Source organism: Passer domesticus, chromosome 7, assembly GCF_036417665.1.
Source record: "Passer domesticus isolate bPasDom1 chromosome 7, bPasDom1.hap1, whole genome shotgun sequence".
NCBI classification, from domain to species: domain Eukaryota; kingdom Metazoa; phylum Chordata; class Aves; order Passeriformes; family Passeridae; genus Passer; species Passer domesticus.
The window spans coordinates 15,002,020-15,027,052 of record NC_087480.1 but is presented as its reverse complement, the minus strand read 5'-3'; the positions used below and the strand labels follow the sequence as shown (position 1 = coordinate 15,027,052).

The 25,033-nt window shown below is 40.4% G+C and overlaps 1 long non-coding RNA gene across 1 annotated transcript in view; it reads left to right on the top strand.

The window, feature by feature from the left end:
- LOC135304521 (uncharacterized) overlaps positions 1–23,459 on the top strand; it is a 33,559-nt gene extending 10,100 nt beyond the window's left edge. The window contains exons 2-3 of the long non-coding RNA XR_010365899.1: positions 21,176–21,266; positions 21,722–23,459. This is a non-coding gene — a long non-coding RNA (uncharacterized LOC135304521). The remainder of the gene's footprint in view (positions 1–21,175; positions 21,267–21,721) is intronic.
- The last annotated feature ends 1,574 nt before the right edge of the window (positions 23,460–25,033 follow it).

Genomic DNA, 25,033 nt, shown 5'->3' with positions numbered 1-25,033 from the left:
GCTGGGTAGAAATCAGCTCAATGTGCACAGAGGCTGAGGTGTCAGCAGCTCTGGATTGAAGTGTCTGATTCTGGACTGGCTGTGGCTGATGATGTTTTCTTGGGGCAGTGTGTTGAGGGTGAAAGCTCCAGTGGCTTCTGCCCAGTGTGGCTGTGCTCTCCAAGAACATGGCTTTCTGCAGGGACAGATGAAATGTTAGAAATTTTAGCTTGCATCAGCCAGGATAAGGAAACTGCACTTCCTTAAGAGAGGTTTTTGGGTGCTCCCTACCCACCCATCTGTGAGTGGCATTTAGACAAATAAGCACTGCAGGGAGCATCCTTAACTGGGAATTTCCAGGTTGTTTCTACAGGAGTCACCTTTTAGCCATATTTGTTGCTGTCTAACTTGTTCTTCAGAAGACAAAGACTCTCAGTCCTAGCCCAGGTCTCTGAATTGCCTTATACAACAAAAATCAAGCAGGGACAGAGGTGCTTGAAGATTTCAAGTGGGAAGTAATTTAAAAGTGAAAGGGAAGCATTACTCTACGAGCTAGCAAACCTTATAAAGGATTCTACTTGCTGATGACAAAAATCATTTGGCCTGATCCCATGGTCTCAAGTGGAGAAGCAGCTTCATCCTGAAGTGACTTGCTGTGCTCAAGTTCAGTTTAGGCTGTAGGTGTGCTGGCAGGAGTGCAGGAGCATTGGAAGATTGCTGTGGGATGCAGCACAGGACCTCAATTACCCACCAGAAGCTGGCAAGGACGTGGTGCTTGAGACAGCTCCTGGTTACTCTGTGATAAAAAGACAGCTAAAAGACCTTGGCTGGCTTAGGCTCCTAATTAAAAAGTGCGGGCTTTGCAGTGGGAAGAGATATAATCAATGTAAAAAGTTAAAAAGAATTCCTTTGGTCCAAGCAGTGACTTCTGCAGAGTGTGGACACCAGGAATGTGCCTACACAATGTCCTGCATGGTCTTAGGAGAGAACATCTTCCATCTCTTGCTGGTGCTAATTTTGGGAGATGAGTTATTTATTTTTTAATGAAAGTCTTAGACATGTTTTAAATCTCCTTATGGACGCATTTTTGATTCAGTGACTTAATTCTATAAAACTAGCAATCAAGGGCATGTATGTAAGGACATTTTGGGGTTTTATAGCTCAAGTGCATCTCAGCCATTAATTGCTTTTAAAGCTGCAGGTCCTACTTTATTAATAACTGGTTTTGTTCTGCAAACATGCAGGTTCTCTGATGACCGTCTTATCTTCAAGACTGCTATTTAAAAAAATTAAATTAAAATACATATGTATATTCATACACCTTATCCATTTCACTGTCAAAGCATCATGAAACCTGTTCAAACACACAGGGAATAGGGATAATATCTTGATAAATAAAATTTTGCTACCAGAGAACAGTGGGAAGACCCCTGTCTAAATATCACCTTGGAACAGGCACACAGACTGTGGGAGTCTAATGTTGGAACTCTGTAGATGTTGTGCAAAACAACTTTACGTAGCTGGTAGGAAAAAATTAGTGAAATAACAAGGAAAAAAAAATTATGCACCACAATTGCAGAATTTTGAACAGAGCTGTAGGCAGAAATGGATGGATTCTTTTGGATTGTTGCCGCCCGTTGAAACACCTGTTAATGAAAGATGTGTGATTTTTGGCCTGAAAGTTGTGACAGATTAAGGTAATAGCTTAAATGTGACTGAAAAGAATATTTTCATGGAGTTTGTGTGAGACAGGGTGTTTCAGAAGCTTTGAGCTGCTGAACAAAGGGCTGGATTCATTTGGCTAAATAGATCCTGATGCTTTGGGCTGCCAGGTGTGAGCTGTGCAAGGTCCTGCTGTTACATGGGGCTCTGTCATAGCTCCCAGTAATGATACACCCCATGGGCAGTGGATGGGGGTTTTTCCAGCTGATATTGGATATCTTCTGATTTAATAAAATAGCTTCAGTAGCAGCATAATGTGGTAGTTTTGGATCAGTGTACTGGAGGGTTTTTATTGCTTAAACAGATTAAGATACTGTACTACAGGGCTGCTAAAACCAGCAGTTCTGCCTTAACTCTAAGCTTGTATAAATTTAAGATTTCTGGTCCTCTGTCTTTGTGGGAGCACTATTTCAACATAGCTGGTAGTGGTTAAAATCATTGCATGTGTCAAAGGAAATGGGATCAACAAATGAAGTGAAAAACATGTCTTTCCATCTAGCTCATTTGGATTGTGCCATGTGGGACCATATGTCACTTGACCTTTATTTCCTTCGGCTAAATAGGATCAGTACTAATGAAAACAAGTTCAGAAAATAGATCAGATTGCAACACAGCTTTAGTTAAAAAAAAAAATCAACAAGCTTCTTGTTTCATCTCTGAAGCATTTCTGTAATTGTATCTGTGCATTTTGGAATACCTTCTTTTATATGGCTACATTTTTCTGCTTCATTTACATGGAAATTTGAGGTTATAGGTGCATAAAGAAATACTCTCTTAAGTAACTTGAATTTTATGTGGGCAAAGGGATTGAGCAGCACCCCATGTTTAAAATCCATGTTTTAGCTTATCCAAGATATTTCTATTATGGGATTCTGTAGTTCAAACATAAGTTCTAGAGCTCCCAAAAGTTCTGTATTTGAGTATACAAGTTGCTGACTGCCCAAAGCCATAAGTGTGAAATGTGATGGAGCTGTGGCTTATCTCCTGAATGTAAGAATAGTAGAAAAATAGGCAGACTTCCTGAGTTTAGAAGTTGCATGGTTTTTTAAACTAAAATGCTTATTTTCTCTCTATTTTTAGCCTACTTCATTCCACTTTTCTATCAAAGTGATCCTTGTCCTAAAAGAAAACTCCAAACCCTGATGCTGTATTAATGATTCAAGACTCCAAAAGAGTATGCATAGCTCCGAACTCCTAAACAGCTGGATAGGTTCTGCCAATCAGTTTTGCCTAGTAGCAAGAAGTCTTTTCCTGAAGAGAAATCTTGTGGTTTTCACTCAGGGGAAATAGTGTATAAGACAAAATGGTGTAATCCCACAGACACATCTGCAGAGGCTGCATTGCCTCTGGGTGTGCTCTTTCCTGTCCATAAAAAGCTGCTGTGGAATTTTTCACCTGTTCTTTGGAGTGCTGTTGAGTCCAGAACAATCCTACTGTTTCTGGGGGGCAGAGTCCATCTCTTGAATGCTGTGTATGAGTGTCATTATCTGTCTTTAATATCCCACTGAATTGCTGTGTTGTAGGTAATTGTGTTCATGGGATGGAAGCTGCCACCAGTCATAAATATTTGCTGTTTTGGTGAAATGGTAATGCAAGTTTTTATGCAAAACAAAGATCTCAAAGATGTGTGTGATGCTTATGGGTTGCTCCTAAACTGGTGGGAAGCAATGGAAATGTCAACAGAACTGTAATTAGTGGCATTGCCTTGACTCACCACTTGTCAGGTTAGAGTACAAAAAGGTGAAACTCACTTGTCATCTGCCTTGCTGAAAATGTACTGCCTTTCAAAAAGCAAAATGATTCACAGCACAGTCTGATCTGGTCTGGAAGAGTCGTGATGTACATCAGGAAGTTCAGCTGGAGGTCAGTTACTCGTGGTGCACCCAGGGGTCACTGATGGGGCCAGGAGTGCTCTTTGTTCCTCACCTGGATAACATCACAGAGTGACCCCTGGGCAGTTTTGCAAAGGAGACAAAGCTGAGAGGAGTGACTGGTGCACCAGGTGGTTTCACTGCCATTCAGAGGGACTGGGACAGGCTGAGAAATGGGCTGACAGGAATCCCATGAAATTCAACAAGGGAAAATGCAAAGTCCTGCGCCGGGCAGGAGTAACCCTGTGTACCAGCACCAGGTGGAAGGCAGCTTTGCAGATAAAAGACACATCCTGGTGGATGCCAGGCTGACAGTGAGCAAGCAATTCTGGGAAAGAAGGCCAGCAGCCTCCTGGGCTGCTTTGGGAAGGACACTGAGAGCACACCAGGGGAGGTGACCCTTCCTGTTTGCTCAGCCCTGGTGAGTTTGCATCTGGAGCACTGTGTCCAGGACTGGGCTCCCCACAGGTGTGAGTCCAGTGCAGAGCCAGGGAGGGGAAGGGGTTGAAGCATCTTACACACAAGGAGAGGCTGGGACTGTTCAGCCTGCAAAAGAGGGGGCTTGGAAGGCTCTTACCCATGTGCATAATGGATGCCTGATGGTGGCAGAAGTAAAGATGATGGAGGCAGACTCTTCTCATTGATGTTCAGTGAGGCAATAAACATAAGGCAATAAGCAATGAAACAAGAAGCAGTAAACACAAATTGAAATACAGGATATTAAACATGAGATTTTTTTTTTCCTCTGGGAGTGATTGAACACTTGAGGTGGTGACTCAAAGAGGCTGTTGAATGACCATTCTTGGAGCTATTGAAAATTCACCTGAACAAAGTGATCCATCTACTCTGTCTGCCACTGCTCTGTGCAGAGGATCCAGAGGTACCTCAGCCATTCTGTGATTCTGCCTGGATACAGCCATGTGCCTAAGCCCTGCTGTGAAAGGTGGCAATTGAGTAGGTGCACTAACAGCCTGAATAATCCTCTGTTACTGTGAGTAATCATCTCTACTTAGATTTACAAACAGCCCTTTATGTTCTTGAGTGACATTACTCTATTGTCTTATTGCTAGTCACTCCATTTGTTAGGAAGAGACAAAACTTTAGATAAAACTTACTTCATTGGTTGCCAGTTAATGAGCATTGCAATTAGAATCCTTCCAGCAGAAGGGAACATAGCTTTGTTGTACACAATTGCAGTGACCATGTGAAATAAGAATTTCATGATTTGAGCGTGACATGGAGGGAACTGTGCCTGAAACCTGACCCCTTTGAGTTAGTGTGTGAATGACTGCTGGAATTGCATTTATTCTCTGTGATCTGCAGTGTTTCCCCCTTGGTGCCTGCAGAAGAGCAAGCACTTGTGCTCTAATAGGTTATTTCTTATTAAATTAAGCTCAAGTGTTGCAGGAGCACTAGCCTAGAAGAGATCTCTTGGATTACCGAGTTTTAGATCTTCTGCAGTGGTTCACAACTGTTCTGCAAAACTGCTTGGTAGAAGGTGTGGGTTGCTGTGGTGGAACTCTGGTCCTTTGGCACTTCCCCCTTACCTGTCTGGGAAACTCTGCAACTGCTAGGCTAAATCTGGTTATTTTGTATTCATATAGTTGTCTTCTGTGCTGTACGTGATCAGAACACTTAACCACCACAATTCCTTTCCTTGTGCTTGTTCCCTAATGAATTTAGAGGGGGAAGTATGTTGGATTTACATGGCAAGATTTGCTAAAATGAACAGTTTAATGTTTGCAATTCCAGAAAAGGTCTTGTGGGAGAGCTGTACAAAGGTCACCTTTAATCCCTGTTTCATGGTCTTAATATCTTCTGAATTTCAGTATTTTGCTGTGGCTGGACTAGTGCCCCTGTCATTTCTCTATTCAGATTAAGGCCAGGTTGGGTGGGGCTTTTTTTTGGTCTAGTGGAAGGTGTCCTGCCCAAGGCAGGGGGTTGGAACTGGATGTTTTTTCAGGTCCCTTCCAACACAGGCCATTCTATGATTCTATGAATTACTCAGCAGTGTGAAGTAAATTAAAATTCAGGTCTCACTATTCATTTGTTGACTTCTGATCTTTATTTTAAATGAGTCAAGAGCACAAACCCCAAAAATCTTCTTGGTCTTAAATGTCAGGTTTGAATACAGCAATTCAGAGTTAGTATTTAAATGTGTTAGAGGCTTAGTTATTTGTTCTCTGCATGATGTAGGAGAGACATGGAAGTAAAACATCTGACTCTCTATTCACTGCTCAGGCATTCATAGTCATCTGTGGGTTATTAATTTCATCTAGAAATTTCCTTCTCAATAGAACTTTTTAAAATAATGCTAATGAGATTGATTTTACTGTGTGCTAAATATCATTACAGATTTGAAAATTAGGTCTGAACTTTCTTTTTATTTCCCCCCCTTTATAAAGGACCCTTCCATTCCTTTCAAGTGAGGTGCATTGCCACCATCTAAATTACACAGGCTTTTAATAATTTTTTTTGGTAATATAATGGCTAGATGAAAAGGGCCTTCTAGAGCAAAAAAGAAATAGGAAATAAATCAGATGCACATTTTTAATGTGCTCAGAAGTTTTTAGAGTCTGTAAGGTAACCTAGCTTGTATATTGTAAGCAAATGCATATACTCACCTTTTTTGGCAGAATAGATTTTAACCGAACTTAGGCTCAAATAACTAAAAACTCAGTGAACTTTAGTAGCTTTCCACTTAGCTGAGTTCTGGGAGCTGAGTCTCTCCCTGTACATTTTTACAGCTGGGTGGCAGCATTTCTGCAGCAATTCATTTGTATCTAAATGAACTGCTCAAAGATTTTTATTTGGATGGATCAGATGTTATGTGCTTTTTTCCTCTCAGCTGTGATTATCCTTTTTACAGCAATATAAAACTCACCAAATATTAGTTACTTGTCTGTGATAGTGAGTCCTAATGATGCTGCTCTGGGTATGAGTAGGTGTAAGATTTTACAAAATTAGAGGAATTGATAAAGCAGCACGGCAGGGACTCATCTCCTGACCATTCTGTCTCCTGCTGTTTGGGTACTCCCTTACATTCACTCTGTGTTCAGGATTCCAGCTCAAACACCAGTTTGCTTCATTTATTCACACCTCTAAAGATGAATTCAAACTGACTGCCTCAATGGTCTGAACTGATATAGTTTCCCCAATGCATTTTCCATTTATGTATGCCACTGCTCACTTACATTGGTAAGTGAAATCTTAATGGTCATGCTGAATTTTGCAAGTTTAAACTTTAAGCTATTGGATTTTATTATTATTTGCATCAGAAGGAAAAATTCCCCACCATCATATTTACTTCATTGTGAAATTACCATAGGGCAATCACATCTCTTTTTTATATGCCTTAAGCTTTTATGCCCCTCATTGTAAAGTTTGCTTTGCCACGTTATTCTTGTATCTGTTCTTTGAATTCATTCCTGTGTTATTCTGCCCTTTGTGCAATTCATTTTCTGAAAGGATGTGGTTTTCCAGCAATGTTTTACTAGGGTTATATAGATAATTACTGCCATTACCCAGATTTTAACAGTTATTCTGCATTTTATGAAGGGTGCTCCAGACATGCCCTGAGGTCAGTCTGAGCAAGTTACTGTGTCTGTGTGCTGTAATCCTGCCACCACTATCTGGAGCTTGGCTGTGTTAAAGCAGGTTTAGATGGATTCTGACTAGTCTGTTGGCAATTCACATGTCCTGTATCTTTTATTGCCTGTCTTCATTTTTACAGTACTGAACTTTGTGTTAGCTGCCAACTTTATTAGCAAAGATTTTATATTGCTCATAAAAATATTCAGCAGCACTTGGTCAAGCCTGTTGCAGTGCCCACCCATCCTCTGGGTGAGGAAGAAGCTGAAGCCCTGGCTCTGGCACCTGTCCTGTAACCATTTTTTGACTTGGCAGATTGGATTGCCCTTTCAAACCCCTTCCCTTTCACTGGGAGGAGTGATGAAAAGGTTACCTGCACTCCAGAGTCATTTACTGCTGCTCCCAGAGCTCTGTAATCCTTCTTGATACCTCTCAGACTGTATCTGGTGCCAACATTAGTTGGAATTAAATCTAGCAGTTTCAAAAGATTCAAGTATATGTCAAGATAGCTGGATCTACCAGATGAGTGATCTTGTCAGCTTTACATGTTTGTTTGAGAAGATTTAGAAAGGTGTGGAAAGATTTTGAAACCATGTTGACTGTCATTAATTACATTTTAGCTTCTAATTCTTTTTTGTTATGAGATTCACAGTAACTGTTCTGTAGACTAATATGTTATAGAGATTGTAACTCCATGGGTGTCCTTGCCATTTTTACATCTTAGAACTACCCAGGGAGTCCTTCAAGCCTTGTGAAATTCAACGGTTTATTTGATTTATTAAACACTGGAATTTCACAGAATCACAGATTGTGCTGGGTTGGAAGGGACTCACAAATACCACTGAGGCCAACTCCAGACCCTGCACAGAGCACCCCAAAGCCCCCCCTGTGCCCCAGAGCATTGTCCAAAGGCACCGTGAGCTCTGCAGGCTGCTGCTGTGACCCTGCCCTGGGCAGCCTGTTCCAGTGCCCCACCACCCTCTGTGGGAAGAACCTGTCCCTGATGTGAACTAAACCTTCCTGACACACCTTCAGCCATTCCCTGGGGTCCTGAGGCGGGTCAGCTCAGAGAAGGGATCAGGGTCTGCCCCTCCTCATCAGCAAGGGGTAACTGCCATGAGGTCTGTGCTCAGTCTCCTCCAGCTGAACAAGCCAGGTGACCTCAGCTGCTCCTCACATGGCTTCCCTTCCCCATCCTTGTGGCCTCCTTTGGATGCTCTCTGAGGGGCTAATGTCTTTTTTGTATTGTGGCACCCAAACTGCCCCAGCATTTGAGGTGAGGCCACCCAGTGAGAGCAGAGCAGGACAATCCCCCCTTGGCTGTGCCTGGTGCACCCCAGGACATGGATGTCCCTCCTGGCTGCCAGGGCACTGCTGACTCATGCTCAGTTTAGAAGCCTTCTCTGTTTATCTGAGTGGTGCTTTACAGATTCATAGATGCAAATCTTTTGGATGTGCCAGTTGGAAAATGCAGAGTCTAAATGGGTTTCACCTTCTGTCACAGACAGTAATCTTTGTATTGTGTGTGGCAGGGAGGACACATTTGTCTGTTTACAAAAAGAGTCCACAACTATCTACTGTACTTTTCCTTAATTGATATTCTTGTTTAGGATTTTATCAACTGCATTTATTTATTTGACAATAATCCTTTTTACTTTAATTTTGTTCTCACTAGATTTTAAAATGCTTTATTTCCCTTAAATGCACCAGTTTTATTTTCTCTAACCATATTGGCTGTTGATATCTTATTGGTTTGCTTTTATTTCCTTCCTTTTAAATCCTTCTATTGATCACACCTGTTTGAACTCTTAATTCTTGCTTGGCACTGCTGGTTTTCCTGTTCCATTATACTTAATGGGTTTTATGTTTGCTTTGCCATTTTAACATCCTCTGGCAAAAAGATTGAGTGGCCAGTTTCTCTCTTTACATTATTGTGTTCATGGCTTTCTAACCCATTTGCTATTTTTGTTATGTCTTTTTATGGTAAATAAATTACTATTAATGCACTGCAGAAAAAATGCTGAATATCCACAACAAAACTGCTCAGCTGTCCTCAAAAAAATTCTCTTGCACACAGACATATGACTTATTTTTTCTTTTGCTAATCCAGCAGGCTAGGATTGTGCTTTCAATTAAAATGGCTTAGCTGAAGTAATTAGGATTTGTTGCTGTCAGCATGGATAAACTTGATAAAGAAAGAGACTAAATTATCTCATAGGGTTTTGTCTTGACTGTTTTGTTAGCAAGTCTAGATAAATAGCTTGGAGCCATTATTGCTGAAAAGCCAGTTAGGGCTTCAAGTTACAGCTGAATGCTGGCACCATTGGTACAATATTTGATATGCTACAAAACACTCTCTTCTCTGTGATACAGTGGTTATCCCATGGCCTGTGGCTCAAGACAGGATACTTTGAATAACTGCTGACTTAAATGTCTTAGAGTGAACCTTTTGCTCTGTTCCCACACTGTGAATATGATTCTTCCTGTCTTGACGAGCTGAAATTTCTGTTGCCTTTTCTTCTGCCAGGCTGGCTGCTCAGGGATGCCCTCTGCTCCAGCTGCTTGCCAATCACTGCACTGCAGAGCAGCTCTTCCTCTGGGAAAGGGGTCACTCCTTTAATTCTCCTGACTGCAGCAAGGTGCAGGGCTTGCTGTGTCCAGAAATGCACTGTGAGCGTGCTGGGACCCCACACCAGGGCAGCTGTGGGTTTCCCTGGGTGGGCTGTGCGTGGTGTCGTGGATCAGTGGGTAAATTCATGGCATTGCATCAGGGACATGCCTGGCACAGACTTGGAAAGGTGATGGGGCCCCTGTGGGCTCGTGAGGAGCAGCCAGTTGGTGTGGAATGGGCAGGAGAGACCCGTGGGAGCACTGGGCATCGTGGCCAGACTGCTTTTGCAGTTTGCAGAACAGAGAGTGAGAGAGTGTGGAATAACTGCTCAGGGCTTGTTGTCCATGCTGTGTGCATTTTGATGTCCATGCTGTGTGCATTTTGGTGTCCATGCTATGTGCATTTCAGATTCTGTGGGTTTTTTTGGTTATGGTTTTCTTTTTCTTCTAAACTTCAGATTAGCTCTAGCCTGGCTTTGTGATGCAGCTGGAGGGAATTTCTAGGCCATGTGCAGCTGGAAGAGATTCAGTTCCCGTGCTCTGAGATGCTACAGTGTGCATCAGAGCCCTCTGGAGAGGGGTGTTGGTGGGTTCAGTGCAGCAGTGCACTCCTGTGTCCAATGAAGCACAAAGGTGTTCCCAGTAAAGTTCCTTGGCACTGCTGCAGTGTGCATGGTCACCAGGACTAATTTCTCAGGCTACAGTAGATATCTCTAGTACCTCTGCATGGCAATTACTGTGAAGTACTGAGACTGCTCTGAAGCTTTTTCTGTCAGGTCCAAGTTAAATTGGAGTTTGTATTTGTTTTGTTGTATTTGTATTGTTATTTGAATTCATGAAACAAATTGCAGGAACATAATGTATCTGGTTGTTGGATGAAACAATTCCCCCAATTTGTATTCTAAACCCACAATAATTAATCTACTTAAAACCATATATGCTTCATAAATATCTTGTATATGTGTTATCCTCAGGCCTACTCCTATGCAGCATCACATCCACCATTCTTTTATACTACACCTTAGCTCCCAGCCATTACACCAAGGAATGCATTATTCACAGGCAGAGTAATTGTATGAGTATATAACTGAGGATTCAATGGATCCTTTACACAAATGTTATTTCTTGTTTCCTTTTCGGTAGCAAATGAGTTCTTGCCTTCAGGAATGTGTGAGGACTGCAAGAGGCAGGCAGTGGTAGTAGTGCAATAAATTTGCCTTAGTTCTCAATCCAAGACTCCCTTATGTTTATAGTTCACCCTTAGAGCTGCCATCCTGCTGTAAACACGAGATCTGGGCTCTGGGTGTGTGCTGGATCAACCTTAACTGGCTGCAGACACTCCCAGCCCCTTTCTCCCTCACCTTCCTCAGCAGGGCAGGGAGGGAAAAAAGATGGAACAGCTCAAGGTAAAGACAGGGAGGTCACTCACCAGTTTCTGTAGTACCAATTGTTATTGCTACTTCTTCATTGAGGGATGTGATGGCATAGATATAGAATATTTTACTGAAGAATTGGAGGCTGAAACTATCAATATTCTCAGCAGTTTGCAAATGTTTTAAATTGACTACATCACATAATCCTAACCCAAATATGAAAAATCCAAAATGTTATTGAATGGAAAACTTCTTATCCATAAATTAAAGGGTTGAATGAAGTCCAAAGAAGGACTGTTCATCCATAAATAACAGGGCACATGACTGGTGCTTCCTGTACTCTTTATGCAAGGGAAAATCTTCCTGAGGACAGGGCTCTGAATCAGTGATGCTCTTTTGCCTTTCAGAGTTGTTCAGTCATGGACTTCTGAAAAGATTTTACTGATAAATATTTTTCTTGCTTAAACTTTTTGTCCTGTTTTGATGGTACAGCTTTCACAACTGTCACAGGCTCCTTATGCCCTGATTTCTGTTATGAGATATTTCACAGTGAAGTCTTGGAGATACCACTGGGCAAACCCAGTTCTCAAACTGAGCACTTCAGTTTAGTGGGACATGCACTTTATCTCATCAACTTTCTGCACTTGTCTCAAGTTTCAGGCTGCTACAGGATGTCCTTGCATCTCTATATCAGTAATTTCAAAGAAGTAAAAACTAAGTAGGAGGTCTTCTTGCCGACAATTTAAAAATCAGGGCTGTAAATTTTATTTTAGTGAAGTGGTTACAAAACTAGAATAAATTTACAGGGAAAAAAGCATCAAACAAAAGCAGCTGTTCTGCAGAGAATATGCCTGTCATTAAGCTGTTACCTCACATTGTGTTTCTCTGCAGAGCCTTCTGGCAGCATCTCAGTCCTCTGCTTTTGGGGCTCTTTAAAATGTATTCTGCTCTGGTACCCCTCTCTAATTGCACTTGAACGTTATCAGGATGCTGGTGAGCACTAATGAGTCTTCAAAGAAGTATGTAGGGACTTTCACTTCCCTTTTGTTCATGCTAATTAAGTTAGGGAAATTTTATATTGTGCCTTGATTAATTCTGGGAATTTGTAAGAATGCAAATGAACATTGTTTATCTGAGGCTGAGTTATCTTTTGATATGCAAACACACTTTGATATGCTGATTTTCATTAACACTATTACCTTCCTCTTTGGGAAGGACTTTGAATTACAATTACAATTCCATCCAACTCCTCTCTGCACAGAAGCTGTGACTTCTGCTACTCATGTCTTATAATTGGATACAAATTCCATAGTGTAGGAGTTATCTGAACAAATTTCTTGTTAGTCTAGCAATATCAGGAATTTAATCTTGTTTTCTCTAAGTCAAACTGTGTCTATGCTAGTTAAACAGGTGACCAATGTGGTTCTGGATTCTTCCACAGCGTTCATAGTCCCAGGGTATGCAGAGATGACCTGCATTCTGAAGGCCTTGATCGTGGCTGGTTTTACTCTATTATGCTTAAATCTAAACCTTTTTTTAGGGGAATCTTTGAGTAAAATAGTCTAGATAGCTATATAAGTGAATAAACAGTTTTATAAATTCTATATTTAGCATAGATTTATTTTTTTCATGAACTGTTGGGAGCTCCTAAGGGATCTGTTAACTGTTTTCTCTGAACAGATAAGACAGAATTTATATATGAAAAATATGCAGTCAGTTTCTTTGTAGCTTCTTTGCATTTGCCTGGTGCTTCTCACTGAAAACACATATGGAGGGCTGTTCATGATGCTATTTTTATTCTTGGTTTGTCTCTTAGTATATGTTGAGTGTTCTATTATAGAGCACAGAACTAGATAATGTGTTCAAGTGTTTTGGATATAATAAAGGATCCCCTAAAGCTTTTGCTTTCTAATTATATTCTGGTTTAGCCCACAATGTGTCCAGACATCTCTTCCTTATTCTGAAAGACACCCTAAACACTAGAAAGTGCCAAGCAAATTAAAGCACCCCATCTAAGTAAACAACCACATGGCAGAGTCCATATGTTCTAAAATTAAGCGTATCTATGTTTAAAACAATATATTAATTCTGCTGCTAGAAAGGGAAATCAAACCAATTCCCTTGTGTGGATGGACTCATGCTGCATTTTGAATGACTATTAGCATAATAATCACTTCTTGTGATATTTTTGAATTTAGTCTTTTTGAAGCAAACCCTGGAAGAGTATTTGCTCTAAAAGAATTGTATTACAGACTTTAAATGCAAGCTGCTTTTAGTGATGCTGATGTACCTTTTAAGCTGCCTCAAATTAATGCGCTGCCCCCAAATGAACTCTGCATTTTGCATGAGAAAGTGAAATCCAAGCTTTGTGTGCTTTGGAGGTGACCTGCTGCAGATTATGCTTTGGGACATGTGTGATTCCCCAGACATCCCTCTCTGCTGCCCTTCAGTCCTGCTGCTCCATGGCTTTGCTGGCCCCAGGCAGGGTTTCCTGCATTTATAGGGAGCAAAACTGCCCAGCCAGGGACCAAAGGCAGAGGCTGAGTCTCCTTGTGCTTCTGGGGCTTTGTGACAAGGCTCACAAAATGATGTCACTCACTTGGTGTTCCAAGGAAGGTGCTGAAGATCTTTTAAGAATTAGGGCTTAGTTACCTCTGAGATGTGATTTCCCAGAGAAACCTCAATGATTGTAACTCAAGGCAGTGAGAGATACAAATCTGCATAATTATTTTGGCCATTTTTGGGGTTAGGAAGGATGTTACATTTGGATTTAATTTATTCTCATTCTTTAGGAAAGCAATTTTCTGGTTGTAGGACAGGTGAATCCACTGAAGAACAAGGCAAATTTGGTCAGAACAGCTGATGCCAGTGAACAAGATGTGTGTTTTGGGTTTAGTAAAAACCTGCCCAGTACTCTTAAAAAATCTAAACATGTACCTGCCTGTAAGCCTTAGCAAAATGTATGGAGAAATATTTAGTGAAGTTTTTTTTTGACAAATTCTCTTGCTGCAACTTCAATGGAAAGAATCTACCTTTCACAAGCAGGTGTTTCAGTGCCCTGCTGCCCCTTGTCCTGCCTTGTGTTAATATTAAACTTTTAGGTGGGAAAAGTCTTGAAAGGCTTCAGTTTTTCAAAACACTTTACCCTTGAAGTACAATACCATATAGATCTACTTGGCTGACTCGGTGCAAAGTGTTCTCATCCTGAGCTGAGCCTCTGTTGTCATGCTGCTGGCCAAGGTCAGGCAGCAGTGACTCTGGGGCCAAGGTCTTTCTCTGGCCTCTCTGAGCTTCAGGAGGAAATCTGATGTTCTGAGCAGACCCAGCTGCTGGGCAGAAAGCTAAGTAGCAGAGCAGTGGTTGTGCTGGGATAGTAGGGTTCAGACAAGTGATTAAGTAAAATCCCATGGAAATGGGGAAATAATTGTTATTGTGATTTGTCCTCTATGACATTTAACACCCCAGAATGAGAGCTCTGCTCCTTGTCCTCAGCTGCTGATATATTTGTGTATTGTGTTTGTGTGGCCAGGTTTTTGGTAGTGGGGGGGTTACAGGGATGGCTCTGTGAGAAGCTGCTGGAAGGTCCCTGTGTCCTATTCTCCCATTTTTCTGTATTCTGCTCTGCGTATTAATTCAGGGCAAGTGAGGAATAACCCACTGGTGGGTTACTGAGTCTTACTTTTGTGAGTAACTCCTGCCTTCCCAGGACTCTGGAAAGGAGTTGAAGCCTCTGTGCTTGGCAGGGGGCAAAGAGGAAAACATCTGCTCTGCTCTCTCAAATAGATGATGCTGTCATGAAAAATGCCATTACAGAAATGTTGGTCACACTCTGACACATCTCCCTTCAGAACTGTCTAAGTTTCTAAGATAATGACTCACAAAGAGTGCTACGTTGCTACATGTTTGTACTTCGAGTATACCTTCTAAAACGAGATTGTTTCTGCAAACAAAGTCCTTCTTAAAGTGTTAAGGCATCATCTGTAAATTGACAGATTCACTGAGCTGGCAAAGCACTCACAGAGAGCAGCACAAGGCACCCCAGTGTTCATCTTGCACCCAGTCACTTCAATCATGCTGGTGTAAACCACAAGAATTGCTTGAAATAATGTGGAGCTGTTCTTCAAAAAGCAATTTATGCTACAACCAAATACCTCTCAAAATATTCTTTTGCAAAGCAATAGCATAACATGGAACAAGGAATACTCACTGGAAAGCAATGAACTTTTGATGTCAGTTTATTTTGAGCAAGCATTTCAGCTTCTGCGTAAGTATGTATCAAATGACAGATTGTTTACTTCTATTTGACATACTGTATTTTTCATTTTAAGTTTGCTTTGTAGCACAATGTTGTAAGTGCAATAAATGATTCAGTCAGCCTATACTTCCTAAAAGCTTTTTAGCATATTTAATCATTGTCTTTTTGGAGGTAGCACAATTTATGTGCTAAAATGCTTGTGTTGTGTTATAAATTATGCTAAGCGGAAAAGTACAGTGGTTGAAGTAATCAGACTAGAAGTTGATCTGTGTAGTGAGTGCTCTGCAGAAAGTAAAAAAACCCATTTTTTAGTTGAATATTTATGTGATCATATCAAAATGATCCCTTCCCTTCTTGCTGAGAGCAGCCAGCAGTGCACTTGACTTCATTATCATGAGGTGATTTTCCAAGTTCCCAGCAGAGATGATCAGCACTGAAGTCCAGCTCTGTTTCCAGCACCTTTTCTTCCTGTGTATTTTGTTTCTTAGTTCAAAGGAAGGCACATTCAATGCTAGAGGTAAGAGTTGGGATAAACACTTAAAGCCAGGCAGGCAGAGCTGAGTTTGAGCCCAAGCAGGAGGTGAGTGAAGGATGCAGAGGAGCTCCTGGCTCTGCCTCTGCTCTGGTGACAGAGGTGACTCTGGCCTCTCTTTTTCTTCCCCATGTTTTAAGCTGCTGCAGCGAAGTGAGAGTTACTGAGAGTAAAATCCTCTGAGGACTGGGTTCTTTTGCCTTGTGTTCCTGTTTTCTCCTATAAAATGTGCCAGGAATCAAAATTTAATCTAAGATATCTCTTGTGTCTTCATCTACTTATTCCTTAATTGGTCCAGCCTGCCAACTTGATGCTCAGCCATACTGGCAGCTTTTTTGACAAGCATGATTATCCACCCAGGACTAGATAGAAATGGCCAAATAATTTAATAGAATTTTCTGATTAGCCACCTGCTTTTCATGGCTTTCCTCACGACTGAAATTACTGTGGTGCTGGTGGTAATATACAAACTTCTGTGGACTAGTGAAGATTACTGCCAGAACTGCTTAGATTTGATCTGCTGTGCTATAGACAACATCACTGAACTAAAAAAAAAAATAAAATTGCTTAATGAATAGCACATATATGGTATTTTGCCATATAATGTTTACTACTTGTTTATCTTCAGCTGAATTATGTCAGTGAAATTTGAAGTGAAGAGAAAGAAATACTTGAATTCAGCCCCTGTTGTAAAGCCAGTGAAGGTGCTTCTGGGTTTGAATGAGTAATCCCTCTTGGTGGTCAAGTATTTGTGTAGTTATGGAGGAAAAACCTCTGTGGTCAAAGGTAGAGTTATAGTAAGCAGTGTTCCAACCTCATTTTCTTCTAGTTTATCCCAAAACAATCCTTAAGCATAATCATCCAAAAGTGTTTGTAAAAGTGTTTTGTATACTCTAGTGGGTAAAGAAACAGATCTTTTCTATTATGTGCAAGAAGGTAAAGTATTTAAGGAAATACTTGGTTGTGATAGTGAGTATATAATGGGTTATTAAAAATGTGATGATTGAGAAGCAGATAAGTGATACCACTTAGAGTTTTACATCAGGGAATTCAGGTGAGATGAAGATTTGCTAGAAGTGGCAGGCTGTAATGGGTGCAAGGAAAATGATATTTGGTTGCACCACATCCCACATTTTTTGAGCAAAGTGCAGGAGAGAATTGTTTGTTCATTCCTTCTGTGATGGGGCTGAGGGGGTGCACTGATGTTTGCCTGGTTTGGGTTGGGTTTTTTTTCACTTCTGAAACTCTTTCTAGAACTTTTCTGTAGGTTTGTCAGAGCAGTCAATGGCTTTAAAAGTCTGTGTGGTGTCTCCCTGTGCCTTAGGGAGCCAAAGTGATTTTTTTGTTGTTAATACCTCCTGTCTGCATTCAGACACCAATGCTGTTATCTCCAAAACCAAAACAAGAGATTGCATTTACTTTGAAGGAAGCAGAATATGATTCTGCTTTGTTTGGTTTTTAGTAATACACAATATCTGAAACTAAATGCATGTGAAGTATCTTCACAGAGGCAAATGAGATTCAAATACAGATTGCACTGCAAACTGGCCAGCTTTGATTAGGAGATGAAATACAGGTAAATGTCTTTTGGCTTCCCCTGAAAACTGGAATTACTGTTCCCTATTTAAAAGGCATCAGATGAAGAGCAACTGGAACAAAAGAATTGTTATTCCTGTCTAAAATAGAGAATTATTGTCAGGCTTTTCTTATCATCATGAGAATCTGTTTTACAGAACAGTACAGCTGTCTAGATGATACATTTAGATCTCCTGCTGAGTTTTTTTAATGGAAAGAATTACTTCCTTTTTTTCATTATCAACTTTTTCTTTTATACAGACAACATTTATTTTGTTTTTGCTTTTTGCCTGTCTTGCAGATGTTAATAGTTTAATTCTGACCTCACTTAATCCATTTTTACACAATATTGAGTAGATTTGGTCTCAGTTTACAGCTGAGATACAAACTCATTTTTTCTTTGGGTAAGAATGAACGTGTTGGGATCTGTGATAGAGCCTATTGAAAAATCTGAATGCACAACCAGCCATTAAAGCAGCTGCAAGATTCATTCACCCTAATCTGGGAGAAGATCTGTCAGAGACTTCAGCTGTCACTGAACTTGTTTGAATCACATCAGAGAGTCAGAAGCCTTTCTGAGTGCTGTGACTGACTGTGTGACAGATCTGCTGCTGCTGAACCTGTTTCTGTAACTTGGAAACACAGCAGAAACAGAACCAGTCCACAACTGCACTTTGTTTACTGAGCAAAACTTATTTTTGATATTTTAAGTGAACACCTTGTTGCTGGGCTTTGGCTTAACTTAGTGAGTTGGAATTGGGCTCCTCAGGGGAATTGTTCTACATGTTGAGTGATAAAAATGTTTTCAGAGAGCTTTTATGCCAGCACTGAAACTTTAATAATTTATTCAGTCCTGGAAACAGGAGGGAACCACTGACACATGCAGTCATGTTCTCTGGAGCAATATTTCACAGGAAAGCAAGAGCTCCCACTGACTTTTATATATGAAGTAGTTTAAACGTTGAAGAACTACAGCAATGTCTGCAAAACCTGCTTTTAACTTAATCCAGTTTCACAAAAGGGAGCACTGCCAGCTGTCCCCACTTTGTGAAGTTTGGTTGAAAAGAAAATATTCTGTTAGTTTCCATGAGAGCCCAAAACAGTTTCTGAAAACCTGCGTGTCTTCCCTGTTCAGAGAGAGGATTCATTGCTATTGACTCTGCTCCTGATGGGGCTAAAAATCAGTTCTCAAAGACTTTGTGTGTTGCCTTCAGACTTTGGAACTGCTGTTTGAGGCCCAGTGTTGCAGACAAAATTACATTTTCCTCTGTCTCAGTGTTTGGTCCCCAGGTTTAGTCCTTGTGCCTTTTTCCTTACAGACAAAAATAAAAAAATAGCATTAGTGTGAACCAAGGACATTGATAGCCCATGTTGTAGCCAAATCTTGCCTCCTCTGTTTATAAATTTTGAAAGGATTTTGACCAGTAGAGAATATCTGATCCTCTCAAAAGCCATAAAGACAAGATATTGTAGATTTTTCATTACCCTTTAAGAATTATGAGCAACATATGACGATTTTGTTTCTGAAACCTTGCCTGATGATCCCTTGCAAACTGAGGTTCTTAGATACTCACACTGCAATTCTGTGCCAGTTTCAGCTTTTCTCACACTACTGCCAAATTTTTCTTGATCATAAAAAAATCCCTTAAAATCTGGCAAGAAATTTTATTTGTTCCTGTTTCTGAGCTTAAATCAAACTCAGAAAGTGTTTTTTGGGTTTTTTTTTTTTTTAATTATGATCCTGGCACTAGTCATTAAAAATTAATTGTTAAGGACTGGTTTAACTTGAACCTGATTTTTTCCTCCTTGCTTCGTCACATGGAGCTCTGTTGATGCAAACTCTTCTAACAAACATCCCATGGTGGAGGATAAGAGAGCATATACAGGAATTATTACAGAATATACCCAAACATCTCAGCTATCTTAGTCATGCTACAGTGCAGGTTTTTGAAGAAAAAAACTGTCTAGAACTTCAAAATGAATGACTTGTGATTTTTTCCCCTTGAGTGCATCTGAGTTTGAGTGTTTCTGTGGTGTAATTTCAGGTCAGGTGTCAGCATAACACCATGAAATCTCCACAATGCAATAGGAGTTAAAATGATGTCTAGATCAGACCTGGAGGTCTCTGCACTGGTAGATGGGCAGGTACAGAGAAATCTGAATATCTGGGAAGCTTTCTGTGTATACCTTAGTGTAATCGTTCTGGTTTTAGTTCTAAGGTGGTAAGTTCAAGTTTTTTAAATCAGTTCTGGAAAATTCAAGGATGGGAAATTTCCCCAGGAACTTCATTAGAGTTAATGAATCATGCCATAAAAACAAGGTTGGAGTTAAAATCCTATGTTAAAACAACATAATAAGGGAATTTTGTTATAACTGTAAATTCTTGGTAGGTGGTTTTACCTTAGGGCAGAAAGTGCAAACTAAAGCAAGATTACTGATATTTGTTTGCTACAAAGTGACTTCAACAAAAATGCCCCAAACCAAAGGACAGCAAAGTCATTTTGTAGAATGAATGGTTTCATCCACTTACTCTAAAGCCTGTTTCAGGCCACTCTTGTATGTTTTTGTTTTTATGCCATCTGAAATTTTACAGACAGATTTTCCCCCTACTCACTGGTTTTTACCCCATCCTTTGGACTTGCTGTGGGACCCTGAGAGCAGAGCAGTGGCACCATGGGCCAGCAGCTGTGGCTAATTCTCCTGCAGAATTTTCCCTCTGGTTCACTTTCCAGTGAATTTACACATTTTTCTCAGTTGTGAATTGAATTTCCTCCCCATCATCATAACTTGCCTGTAGAGGATGACAATGTACAACTGGAATTGAAAAGAAAAAGGAAACACATCCTTTTACAGCCTTACAGGCTCGTATTACCCTGATGTCACTTGAAGTGTTCACACCTCTGAATAAAATTTTGATGGATATCTTTGTATCACGAACTTAATGACTTCATATTAGGTCATTAGTCTTCAGGTTTTGACAGGACTGTGAATACATTTTACACTTCTCATTTGTGCTGAGGTCTCAGGGGTCCCATGTAATGTCCACAGAAATCAATAAAAAAGACTTCTGTTAATTCTTCCTGTTGCATTTGGATTCCTACACTCGATGATACAAAGATTCTGTAGGGCTCAGGATTTCTCATTTTCAGGATTTTATGACCTAGGAGTTGTCACGTGAGGTAAAAGCAAAGTTCCCTTATCTCTGCATTCTCTCTCCAGTAACAGACAGGACCAGTTTTTGAAGGAAGAACATGAGAAGCATTGCTAGAGCAAGAAAAGAAGAACTTCCCCCAGAGCATTTTGTTTCCTCCTTCCATCTGTGAGAAGCTGAATAAAGACTTGAAGCAGGAGAATTTACACTCTTCAAAGTTTTAAATGTTTTGACTAAAAATAATTTTTTCTCATCGAACTGGTGATAATTTGCCCTCCACTCTTCCCCTGCTGTTAATTAAATCCTCTTCATCTGTCAACAATAGAATGTGAGGTTTTTCTTAGTATCCCATATAAATGGTTAAATCTATTTATTTTATATAATGTCCTAAATTCTGCAGCATCATTTGCATTTATAGCTCACTTGTTTTGTTTATGTGTACGTTTCTTCCTCTTTTTTTTGGCCATGTATTTTTCATAAGCACATTTTTTATACCTTTTTAATTTATATTTACAGAGCATACCAAATCACAACATGTTTCATGCAATCTGTCTCTGCTTCTGCTGAAGAACAGTTACTGATTTGATGAGAAGCCAGCACTTTTAAGGTGGGTGATAAAGCTGGGCTCTTAAATCTATATATAAATGGGGTTTATATATAGTTTTAATAGGTTGCCTAGTTTTTAAGATACTTCTGTTGGTTTTGTGGTAGCTCTTGATATATGTAAATTGAAGTTCTTCCTTCATCTTGTGGGGCTCAATCTAGAACATCAGAAGAAAAATTTCTGCCCTTGTTTTCCACATGGCTCTGCTTGAGAACACAGCATGGGGCATTGTCACAAGCAAGGAACAGCTTGCAGCTCAGTCTGGGTGCCAGTGCAATAGCTCTTCTTCATGGGCATAAGTGGTCAAGGAAAAGATGATTCTGTGCTGCTTTGTATTCCCAGGAACTGATCTGTAAGAGAGAACTGAGCCCCCTGTGTGTGTAAAAGCCCCATTTCACTGACAAATCCAATGAAAACTGACCAAGGTATGATTCAGACTTGTCATTTTTATGCCTTAGAGGATGCTGATGGGAACCCAGTGGTGGAAGTGAGAAGAAGTAAACAGTGCATAACTCGCTGTTGTGCCCACTGTGGTGTCCAGCAGGAGTTCCCTGCCCTCTGTCTGCCAGGATGCTGCTCCTCTTTGCACAGACCATCTCCTGTGAGGTGCTTGAGCCATGGGATCGTGCTGATCATCCCTGCTCCTCCTCCTGCTCTCTCCAGACCCCTCCTGTGTGGCACTGGCTGCCTGTGCTGCCAGCTAGCAAGCAGCTGCCTGGGGATGGGCCAGTTTTCACTTCACTGCAGCCTGTTATGTATTCTGTGTGGGTTCCACTCTGCACCTGCAGTGTCACAGAATCATGGAATAGTTTGGTTGGAAGGGATCTTCAAATGTCTCTAATGCACATCAAAGAGGAGGTTTTTTGGTTTCATGTACATTAAATAGTGTATGGATTAAGACTTAAAAAATAGGTTTTATTTAATCACATAAGAATTGACCACACAAAATTGAGCCGAAGGTTGGTCTAGCCCAATATTCCATGTTTATTTGATGGCAGACAAAAAAAGATGTTTGGGAAAGAGTCTAAAACTGGGGCAATGGTGTAGTGGGACAGCCTCAAAGGTGCCTTCCCCGTCTCCAGAGATTTGTGGCATTTTAATGGATGGACTATTTCTATTTAATTGGTGGGGAATTTGGTGAAGTGCCACCCACAGAAGTTCAAGGACTGTGTTTAACATGGAACCTCATCACTGAGACTGATTGTGTGTACATCGATATTCTGGCACTGGTGATTCTTACCATCAAAGGAAGACCCTGTCTAATCAAACAAGGTGTGATGCTTGACTTACAGAAGATTGATTTCTGTCTCAGAGAAACCTTGACTCATGCTTTTCAGCTTGTTCCAAACACATACATTGTTACTTTCTTTTATCTTATACGCCATGCAATTAAAAAAGTGTGGACTTTTCTAAAGGAGGAAACAGTTGATCAGAAAAGCCTGCTGAACAGCAAGTGCTGTTACAAGACAGAAAAAGCAGCTCTGATCATGTTTTGACTTTTTTTTTTCACATTTGGATACTGAATTTAACAACCTCTTGATTTTTTATTCTTAATCAGGAACACACCTTGTTTTTGTTCAATTAAAAGAGTGTCTTGGAGCTACATGGTTTCAGAAAGGTCATGTTGTAGAGCCATATGCAGAACAACTGTCACCTGATTCTCCATTCATTAACTCTGCAGAAGGAGGTTTTTCTTTTAAGATGAGAAAGAAGTCAGTGGCACAAAATTGTTTATCTCGTCTTCTGATTCCAATTTTTTTTTTTGCCTGTAGAATGCTGCTTGTAATATTTTATACATGCAATCTCTGAGCTAAATAAATAAATAATTTTTTTTTCTGCCAGAAAAACTTTTCAGGTGAGTCTTGATGTCTCCATCACAAAGTTTTCTCCTTCAGGAGTTCATGTGCACTTCTGGGTCAGCCCTGGACAATGCATTTGCGGTTTCAGGAGCAGCAGTCCCACCCTTGTTTTCCCATGGCCAGATTTCCTGGAGAGGTTGGGTGATCCTGGGTAATTTGTGCTCCTGCCTGAGACAGAATCCTGGTGATGCAAGGGAGACTCAGGAATTTGTTGCCTCAGAGCTTCAGGAGCTGTTCTTTAACCAGCTGTCTGTGGTATTTTAATTTAGGGCTCAGCCCTATTCAATCCCAGATATGAGATCTTTATAAGAAATACTTATCCTTCATTTGCTTTGAATATGTCTTTGGGTATGCTTTGAATATTGGAATGTCTAATGTAAGTACATGGAAGCTTTTAGACTTGGGAGGGTGAACAAGGGACAAATATTTCGCCTGCAGCCTTTTCACAAGCAGATTAAAAAAATTTATTTACTAGGTTTTCTACAGGATTGTGAAACATGGCTTTTCCTTTTAACTTCTATTGGTCAGGATTTTTTCATTATTAGATTAATTCACTTGAGAATTTTATAACATGGCAAAATAATGTATGACTAGAACATTCAGTTATCAAATTTAACTCTCACAGGAATTAATGAGCAAAGGTCTCAGCAGAGCTATGAATCTATTTATTTTTGCAAGGTAATAGGAAGAGCAGTCAGTATTTTTGCTGTGCATGTGCAGTTTTGATTAGCAGCTTTCAGATGTGGATTACCTGGACTTGACAATAATAATTTCTGCTTTTTGCCAAGTTTTGCCCAGGTTAATTTGGCTCTATTTCTGTTATCCAAAGCAAATGGAAATTTTCAAATACAAAAAATGTCAGAGATCAAGTACCTGGGAAACCTGTAATTTTACATGAAGGAAAACCTGTTGTGGCAAAAATAATCAGTAAAATAATATAATATGAATAAATTGGTGCCAATATGTAAAATAAAGTATTTACTAAAATGTAATGGGTTGATATCCTTGGCTTGATCACAAACATTTTTCATAATATTTCCCTTGATTCATTGCAATGAGGCTACATTTCACTGGGCTGTACATGTTCTTTATCACATTTATTTACCACTTCTGGCAGCCAAAGATATCAGTGACATTTAACTAACATGGGTAAATCAAGGAGAAATATATCCCCTTCCAAGCAGATGCACACTGTATTTAGCATAGATAAAATCCTCTGAAGTATGAGTTCTCCATCCACTGTATTTGCCCCAGAGTTTTGATGCAGCTCCTGGTAAACTCACAGGTATGACAAGATGGACCACTGTAGAATAGCAGGTTTGATTTTCTGATTTGTTATGTTTTCTCACTCTTCTCATTCTCTGGTGTGGGATTGAGCAAATGGCAGTGTGGGGCTGAGTTTCAGAATGGGGTTAAACCATGACACCAGTGCACAGAGATCCAGGAATTCCTGTTCTTGCAGTCCAGGGAGCACCTGGAGCAGAGAAACACCTGCACTGCCTCCTGTGAGTCCTCCTTGGCCCTGAAGCACAGAGGGGAGAGGGGCATGACCCCAACCTTGGGGAGGATCTCTCACCCCCTGTTCTAGCCATGGCCCGTAATGCTAGAGAACAAATGGCCCTTTAATCACTTTGGTTTCACTGGATTGCCATTTCCTGCCAAAATCCAGAACATTTCTGACTCATTGTAGTCCCTACTACAAGCTCAGTTTGCTAACTTTGTGCAAAAAAAGTCGGAAACTTGGTGTCTCCTGCAAATTACTTACCCTGGAATGTCATACAGTGTGTAGTGACATGAATTAATCTCTTAATATGCTCTGCAGTGCTGAAAAATGCTTCAGATGCCTGAATATAGCATTGCAGCAAGTTCTGATGACAAAAACATATTGCTCTTCTCATATTTGATCTATTA